This window comes from Heliangelus exortis, chromosome 7 (assembly GCF_036169615.1).
Source record: "Heliangelus exortis chromosome 7, bHelExo1.hap1, whole genome shotgun sequence".
NCBI classification, from domain to species: Eukaryota; Metazoa; Chordata; class Aves; order Apodiformes; family Trochilidae; genus Heliangelus; species Heliangelus exortis.
Genome location: NC_092428.1, coordinates 22473043 through 22483033, shown reverse-complemented (window position 1 = coordinate 22483033; position 9991 = coordinate 22473043).

The following is a 9991-nucleotide window of genomic DNA, read 5'->3' as shown; positions in this document are numbered from 1 at the left end:
TTGAGTTTTTAATGAATATTTATTATATGAAAATGCAGGATATGATGCAATATTTCAAAGACACATTTGGATTAATTTAGAACAAGAAAGATGTTCTGGAGAGCAAGCACAATCCTGTTGTGCTTCCAGGTTTGGGGATCAGTGGTGATTCAGTCTGCAGTGCATTTATTTGGAACAATGATGCAAGTCTGCTTTGAGATTGCATCCAGAAAACACTTTATGTTTTCTGACCATTTCAGTTGGAGCTGGACAAAGAGCAGTGCTGTAATATGCCCCCAGCTGGAGAACCAAATAATCTAAAAAATGAAGACTGTTACAAGATCTGTAGTAGTATTTTGCAGATGTGAACAGCAATGTTATTTCAACAAGTTTTTTTTAGAAACTGTTCCTAATTGTCATGTCAAACTCTCAACTCCATCTCTAAAATGTAATTTAGACTAATTTTTACATGATTTTACCCAGCAAATCCACAATGTGGCTGTTAGAAATTCATGAAGCTCCTTGTAACCTTATGCTAACAGGTAATGTAAACAGGATCTGTACGGACTGCAAAGCTGTCTGCAGGTAAGTGCTAAAACAGCCTTAGCTAAAAACACAGGGAGGTCACAAAAGCAGAAGGGGAGGACATTCATATTGTATGCTCTGTTTCCTACAGTCCAAAGTTACCAGGTAATTAAATTTTTTACCAGGTGTGTGCATGAAAAGTGCATTTTGCCCCAGCAATGATGGTGTAAATAGCAAACTGAAGCTGCATGTTGTGATTCTACCTGAGTAAACCCCTGGTTCAGCTCATTTCCTGGGTCCTTAAGCTCTCAGGCTTCAGTCTGGTATCTCCTCTCCTTTTCCTAGCATTGCCTGTCTTGGAGGTTTTACCCTGGTGCAAACCATCTCAGGGAAAATGGTTCCCCAGCTGAAACACCTGTGAAGAAGGGAAGCTGCTGCTTTCCTTTCTTTTCTAGAAATCTCACCTCTGCTCTGTATTTGAACAGATGAAAATCCATCTCTGGTGCAGAAGCTCCAAAAATGCAGCTGTGTAAGTGCAGCTCTACTAGTCTGGGCTTACCTACTAAATTCTCCTGTTGCTCAGAGGAGTGCTGCTAAGTGCTGAAATCTGGGAGTTTTGGCAAGCCCTTGCATGGGAGCAGGCTGATCTTGAACTGGACAATGTCCACAGGGCAGAAATAAGACCTGGAAACAGAAAATGAGTTTTTAGAAAGGTGTATTACTTGAAACTTTTAAACTCAGCAAGGTACGATCGGGTGTGCCCTAACCTTTCTGACCTTTCTCACCATACATGTAAGGGACACCTTTCTTAAGGGACACACTTCTTTAGGGACATCTTTGTTCATTAGGTGCTGAAAAGAGTTTGAAATTGTGTTCTGTTATCTTCCAAGAGGCTTAAATCAGCATCCATGATGACCACTTGGTTTTGCATTCATTTTAAACTAATCTGCATTTACTGTTATACCTCTGATTGGAACCATCTCACTTGGTGCTGGTACATCCTCTGTAGAGCTTCTGAGCAATTCTGGGTGAAAGCACCATTTATTAATCAGCTGCTGGGTTTATCTTGCTAAACCATACACAGTTTCAGGCTGAGTACAGACTTAGGAGGGAGCTATCCTGTCACATGTGAAAAAAAAACAATACAATTTCTGAAAAGCTCTTTTCCTCCCTTTTTATTTTTCAAGTGGCAACTGTAAGCAGGAATCACCAGGTGGAAACAGGAAGCTATTTCAGTCAGCAGTAACTTGTACTTACTGGTTAATTTTTAAATTCTTACACATAAGTGTGGGGAAAGGGGTGGTCAACTTGTACTCAGAGCAGAGAAAAAAAAATGTCCTTTGCTCTGGCTTTTTTCCTGTTAGGGAAGAAGGCATCACCCTCATTTGAGAAACACTCAGAGAAGTGTTACACAGGGCAGTCTGCATTTAGTAGTTGGCTTTAGTGCTAATAAAATGGCTCAACTCTTTGGCCTGGCACCTGGAGACAAAAGGAAAGAAAAGAACTGCAGTTTGGACAATAATGCACAGGAAAAGAAATAATACAGGAGAGCCTGGAAACCTTGGTACAATCTCCTTTCTCTTCCAGGCTCTCTGCCAAGCCTCCCAGCACTAACATCATGAGTGGATCCTCTGTTATCTCTAGGGAATGAATTTATCCTGAGGCACACCTACAGTTAACATCTCTTTTGCTGCCCTGTGACCCTAGTGATGTCTCAGACATGGGTAGCTTGAGCTGTTAAGATCAGTGCTTCAGGGCAGACAGCTCTGAGAGCTTTTTCCTGGCTGGCTCTGTGCTCTGGTTTGTTTACATCTGAGCTGCACAGTTTGTCCCACAGGGCTGAGCTTCTGCATTAATCCTGCAAGAAGCTTCTGAGAGTTTTGCAGTGGAAGGAGGACTCTGCATTGTCCAAGTGGTTGGCATCCTCTTCCAGGATGTTTAAATATAGATAAAACTTCAAGCAGATGAAATAAGTATACAGAATGTGAGAGGAGCAGTCAATACACATTTAAGCATCTAATTTCAGAGTGCTAGCATTAGGCTTCATGGAAGTGGGCCTGCAGCAGCCTAAACTTCAGGGTTTCATTGCAGCCCTCACAGAAAATAGTATTACTGAGCTGCAGATGATGTGTGTGTATGTATGGATGCTGTCTCACAACATTCAAATACTCAAAGTTTCTTTTCACTCCTGTGTGGCTTTGCCTTAGTCTGGTCTCGTGTTTAGCCCCTGGTTTGGATACTTTGGACAACTACATCATGAGGAGTCCCAGGTGTTTCCATCCCCAGTCTTCCTCTCCCTGCTTGTACTTGAACAAATTTCTGAGATGTTTCCAAGGCACTGGGAAGGGGAAAGATAAATGAAACCATCAAGCCCTGTTGCCTCATTGTAGCTTTCCCCATCAGGCTTTCTCTGCTCTCTTGGGAGAGCTCTGGACAGCATCTCTCCCCCTGCACTCTTGGGCTGCAGCTTTTGACCACCTTTGCCTTGTGCTTGAGATATATAAAAAAAAAAAAAAAAATAAAAAAGGCTCTGTGCAGCTTTCCCCCTTGTTTTGGGACTTACTTCCAAGCATAGTTTTGATTCAAATTTTTTTTTTTTTTTAAACAGTGAGGGAAGCCAAACTACTACAAGATAGGTGAAGCATTTCACCAAATTTAGTTGAAAATTCTGACTCCTCTTAAGCAGCATCATAACGAGTACATTGGTCACTCTCTTGATTATCTCCTACCTTGCACTTTATGGATCCAATGACATTTGTACAAGGGTGTCCCACTTGGAAGTGCTCTGATCAATACTGCTTTGCTTACAGTTCACAACCATTTCACCCCTCTGTCCTCTTGTGTCCTCTCCATTCTGCTCAAGCAGCCACAGGCATTCACAAGGCAAAAGGGGTAGAGGTAGGAGAAGAAAAAGTCAAGAGGAAGAAGTGATGCATTTTTGGCAGGGGAGCTGGACCCAATGATCTCTTGAGGTCCCTTCCAATCCTTAACACTTTGTGATTTCTGTGATTTTTGAAATTTTTTAGCTCTTTGCCTTTTATTATAGAGAGCTACAGCTAAACTGAAATAAAGGTTTGTCTAGTTCATATATTTATTAAAGGTTTATTAATATGTAATAAAAATTAATGGCAGTTCCTAAGCCTGCTAAGCAGATCTTTTACCTGTGCATCAGAACCCAGTAAAGTTAATTATTACTTTGAAGGCTCAGATTGCCCTCAATGTGCTGTTATTTTCTGGTACCCAGTATTTAGCTTAAAGCTGCAATTACCACCATTTGGAGAGTCTCCTTTCAATTGGAAAGTTCTACAAACAAAATCAAAATGTTTGTTTCCTTTTATTCTTATGTTTTTAAGTCTATTTTAAAGCAGAATCTGTATTTTTAACAAATGGGGATTAACTGTAAACAAGAGCATGTCAGGACTCTGTATGGCAGGAAAAGCTTTCATCTCATCACATGATAGCAGTTGTAAAAACTATTTAAGAAATGTTTCAAATGTTGTCTGCAATGCTCAAGTGTATTATAAATTAATTCAGTGAACATTGTACACCACAGTCTTGGCTTACTGGGAGCTCTTCAGTGGCTCTGAGTGCATCCCTGACATTTATCTTTACCCAACAGTGTCAGAATAGTTTTGAATTTGGCCTTTATTCTGTCAGATTATATGAGGTGTTAGAAAGAATAATAAATAACATTATTTTGCTCTGTTGCAGCAGCACAGTGTGTTACAGTATGGAAAGTTAGAAGAGCATGAAAGTTATTAGTCAGTTGTGTGACTGTTAGCCCCACTTGTGTGGAAACACAGCTGGGGAAATTGATATTGGAGATGCAATGTACCATTTTTATGGGAACACTGGGACTGCAGCACTCAGGAGCACAGTTGTTCTCTGCAGGTTTTGAAAGCTAATTTTTATGAGTTAATACTTAAAATCCACTCCTGCTCTGGATGACTGTCCAAGGTAACAGTGGGTATGGACTGACCTTGTCCCAGGGAGATGCACCCTGAGCTCAGCAAGTTGGGTTCTCTACAGGGCTGAACACACATCTGAAAAGTCATAGTCAGAAAGAACCTACACTACACTTATTTTATAACTGGAACCCCTGAGATCATCTGGTAAGACTGAAAAGCAATCAGACTGTAGATTCCCACTCATGGGAAATGATGTAAAAGTGTATTCCTGCCCACCAGCTGCTGTTATAAAAGGAATGCTACAATCCGCTTCCCTCTCATGGATAGAAACAAGAACATTCAGAGAACAGGCAACTACATGACTGCTGATAGGTGCTAGAAACCACCCAGGGTTTCAGAAGATTCTAAAAAGGCAGGAAAAGGCAAAAGAATTGAAAATATTATTATTACCAGGACAAGAGCTGCTCCAGTAACTTAGCACATCTAACTGAGGCTACTGGTCTAGGACCAGCAGGTAAACTTGGACCTTTAGGTAAGCTTCCCAGTACTTGTGGTGTGTGAGCTTACCAACGAGATAAATGTTTCAAAACAATTTATAAACAATTTAAAACAATTGGATTTATTCAGTTCAGTACTTGAATGGAAGCTCCTGTGTCTGATGAACAGAAAACCACAACAACAAAAAGGGTACCCATAGCTGTGCTGCTGTTTCCATTTCCAGAACATTACAGTTGGCCAGCAATCAGTAACCTCTTCCTTAATCACTGCTGAGAAGATGTTTTTTGACTGGGACAATGGGTGTGTAGTCGCATGGTCTGTACATACATTGGGATCCAAGACAAAATGAGCAGAAATGTTCATGCTTTTGCATCTCGGATGGAAAAGGTTTGGAGAACACTCACTGTGCATTGCACAGGTCTGTCCCTGTTTGTCAGAATGGATCTGAAATCTCCAGGCCTGGATTTTTTAGAGTTTGCCTCCCTAAAAACTGTAACCAGGCATTGAGATACTTGAGAGTAGAGAGGCTGGACTGCTGCATGCCAACCTCTGAGAACAGTTCATCAAGTTTAGAGTAGTGAATGAATGTCAAACCAAATTTCAGCATAAAAAAAGAAATAAAATTCAACAGGTAGCTGAAATGGTTATTAATAGTCTTGTAGAGTTTTTCTTGTCTTCCTGAGAAAAATAATATTTAAGCTTCAAAACTGCATATGAAGCTGCTATAAAAGCTTGATGGAGTTACCATGATGGAATAACGGAATTATTTAGTTAAGTAGTTGACATCCCTGGTTATTATCTTTCTCAGGTTTATTAAACATTCTCTCTGATTTGTCATGCAATCTAAGTCTGCTCTGTTTTAATAACCTACTAAACAGTTTTAGTTTGAATTATTCTGGCCACAAGATGTAATCAAGATCTCCCAGCCTCTCCAGTCAGACTACAACTGAGGTTGTAGGTCTCTGTTTTTTCTGAGTCTTCATCTGTTCTTTTCATTTTTATCTTGTAGAAGAACTCCAAGGGGCTATAAACATAAACACCTTGCAAAATATCAATAACCTTTTTAGTGTAAGATTTTTTAAAAGAGTAATAAGCAAAATTAATACCAAATACTACAAAATAAATCTGCCTAGTATCTGGCCTTCAGAATAGCCTGTTCTGGATGCCCAGTTGGGCAATGCTCAGGGTAAAAGGAAAAAAGTTTTAATAAATATCATAGAATCGTAGAATAGGCTGGGTTGGAAGGGACCTCAGAGATCATCGAGTCCAACCCTTGATTAACTACCGCTGCAGTCACTAGACCATGGCACTGAGTGCCACATCCAGTCTCTTTTTAAATGTCTCCAGGGACGAAGAGTCCACTACCTCCCTGGGCAGCCCGTTCCAATGTCTGATCACCCTTTCCGTGAAAAAATTCTTTCTAATATCCAATCTGAACTTCCCCCGGCACAATTTAAGACCATGCCCTCTTGTCTTACTGAGAGTTGCCTGGGAAAAGAGACCAACCCCCACCTGGCTCCAACCTCCTTTCAGGGAGTTGTAGAGAGTGATGAGGTCTCCCCTGAGCCTCCTCTTCTCCAGGCTGAACACCCCCAGCTCCCTCAGCCTCTCCTCATAGGATCTGTGTTCGAGTCCCTTCACCAGCCTGGTTGCCCTCCTTTGGACCTGTTTGAGGACCTCAATCTCCTTCTTGAACTGAGGGGTCCAGAACTGGACACAGGACTCGAGGTGAGGCCTCACCAGGGCTGAGTACAGGGGCAGAATCACCTCCTTGGACCTGCTGGCCACACTGTTCCTGATACAGGCCAGGATGCCATTGGCCTTCTTGGCCACCTGGGCACACTGCTGGCTCCTGTTCAGCTTCCTGTCAGTCCAGACTCCCAGGTCCCTTTCTGCCACTCTGTGCCCAGCCTGGAGCTCCCCATGGGGTTGTTGTGGCCAAAGTGCAGGACCCGGCACTTGGCCGTGTTGAACCTCATCCCGTTGGAATCAACCCAACTCTCCAGTCTGTCCAGGTCCCTCTGCAAATGTGTGCAGCTAGCTGAGCCTCTCTTTTCATTCCTTTCAGGAACCTTCCACGAATACTTCTACACTGAAGCCTCTGCAATTACTGAACCTTCTTATGTATTTTTCAAGTCAAGCTCGGGTATCAGCACAAGGTAAGGAGATTTTTCTGCTGTTTTGAGCCTTTTCTTGGCATCTCAGTGCTCTTGGTATCAGCAATACAGCCCAGCTACCAGGGATTTAGGGGCAGAATCTGCAGTGGCTGTTCCTCCATGCTTTGGCACTACTTGGAGTGTAAAAATTTGCCATTACAGAAACCCCACAGATTCAGTATATTAAATACTGTATGCTTCAAACAACACAGTCAGCTACAAAACAGATAAAATTTTGTGTTCAATGTCCCAAAAAGGTCTTTGAAAAATGAAATCCTGCAATCCCTATTGTCTTAATTTCCATAACAGCAGTAACAACAGTGAGATGTGGTGTTTCCTAGGAATTCACTACCAGTTGCAAAGCAGCTTCATTTTACTGTGACCACCAGACCTTAAAAGAAGCTTGGTGAGATTATTACTTTCATTTGTAACTCTCTATTTCATGCCACATGTTTTCAATAACAAGTTTCTCCCAAGGACTTAGAATTTCAATTGCCTATAAAATGTTGACAATTCTTTTGGATATCTATGTTCTAACACTTATCAGTGACTTATCAAATGAGCCATTTCCCAGCAATAACAACAACTTACCAGGACTTTTTTTTTTTTTTTTTTTTTTTTTTTTTTTTGCTATCTGAGGGCTGGATTATCTTTGTTTTAAATTGATAACAAGGGCCAGGTGGCTGTTTATAAGGGCAAGATACTAATTACAAGCATATATTTCCAAGGCAACGTTGGACAGGGATTTTTCAGGCAGAAATTGCTTCCTATTATGACTTCTGATAGGAGGGACATCACCCAGTTCATCTCCTTGGGGACACAATATGGCAGGACACCTCTCTGATTACTCTGCACTTTTTCCAGTATAAAAAGGGCAATATTTACTCCATGCCAGTACTTACTGATATTGCAGTGGGGAATTTTGTTGTGTTGCTGACCAAGGATTTGGAATTACCTCCCATAGTGCTGTGTAGTATTCCTATAGAGGGCTGGGTGCTTGGCATGGGACATACAGGAGAATTACTGACCTGGGAATATGGCCTGCAGGATGGAAAAGAGAATTTATACACTAGTAAGAACCAGGATTTCTCAAAGGTTCTAGAGGCAGCATCTTTCTGAACTTCAATTTGTCTACCTATGAAACAAGAAATCACTATTAGCTTGTCAAGTTAGAATAAGATAATTTCTGTGTTTCTGTTTCTTTCTAAAAGGACAAGGCAGAAGCTGCTGATTACAGTTTGGTTAAATTTTTACTACACCTGGAGAGAGAAGATAGGAAGGGAAAATGGGAGGGTATTTGTCCTGCCTGAAGAGGTTTCTGTCTAAAAATCTGCCCTGTTGTGCCAAAGCAGGGGATGGTTGCTGCCTTTGTTTTAATGTGCTCTAGTGGAATTGCTGTCATTATTTTCAAGGTAGAGAAGTAATGTTTTAGTCCAAATTACTTTTCTAACAGCTTGCCCACCATTTTCCAAGAGGCCACTGAACTAACATCCTACAGCATGCTGGCTGTCAATCTGTATTTTAAATTAATTTCTTCAAGTAAATAGAAGGAATCAGCTATAATCTGAAAACAACAGACAAGCAGGGTTTTTTAATAATAGTTTTAAGGCTATAAGATTTTGCCACGAGGAAACTTTTCTTTTTTTAAAGAAAAGCTCTGAAAAACCAGGTCACCCCTTTTCTTGACAGTCTAGTTTTGAATGTGCTTTTCCTAGAATGGAAAATAGATTGAGAGGGATGTATTGCTCAAAGACTTCTTTTTCTTCTTTTGTCTTAAGCTTATATTTTCTGTATTTTGCAAGACCAATGCTACCCAGGACCTGTTCAGTGTCATCTGGTAGACCCAGCTCTTTATAACACACTTCCCTGAGCCCTGCTCCCTCTCTCTGCTGTCCTCTCCTTAGAAGCCTCATTATCCATATTTAACCTTCCTCCTTCTCCATCCCCACCCCATTACATGTAAACCTCTGCCCAGGGATCCATTCCCTAAAACTACAATCTTTTATTAAGCTGAGATCAAGTCACTGACACTGTGTTTGCTCACAAATATAAATATTTCTTAAGTAATTACATTCTTCCTGTAAGATGCTTATCCTCAAGTTAAAGTAATACAAGTCTAGAGCAATAATTTTAATAATTTTAAGGCCTACCCACATCAGAAGTTGTACTTGTTCATTGCTTACAGTGTAGGAAGGTACCATACTCTCTGCATTTTTCATCCTTTTCCTGCATCCATGCCCTATACGCTAGAATAACAATTACTATTATCAGTTTCTTATTTTCCAGAGGCAGGGAAACTGTTGACTTTCTGATGACTGTTGTTTGAATTTGCCTTAATAAAACTAAACCAAGGCTGGGAGGAGGCAGCACTTTACCCAGTGGATCATTTCATGACTTAATAGGTGACAGAATTTTAGTTCCTAGTATTTCTGATGAGGGTTTAAGCTGATGCTTACCGAGTGTTCTTCAAACAGACTTAGGGCCACCTAAATCTGGATGATAATAAAATCTGTGGGGGAAAAGCAGACAGAGTGCAGTGCAAATGCTAAAAAAATTTAAAAATGAATGTTGTTTTGAACAAGGTAATGATGGAGAATTGACCACACCTGCTCACTACACAGATGCTGTGCCAAGGGCAAGCTTCGAGGGCTGCTACAGGGAACCTGCAGCACAGTGACACATTTAAGATTATTGCCTCCCAGATTGCTCAAATAAAGGAGCATGGCTGTGCAGCACTGCATTTGATAAGAAAGTGCAGCAGGTTTATGCAGATCAGGCTGTGATAAGGTTGTTAGTAACCAGCTCCTTTCAAAACAGTGCTGAGCAACATGGAGAGCTCACTTTGCACTGTAGGAATTAGAGGTTTGAAGGCTGTAAGGAATTCCTTCTGGTTCTGAAACTACCTTGACAGTTATTAGTTCTCTA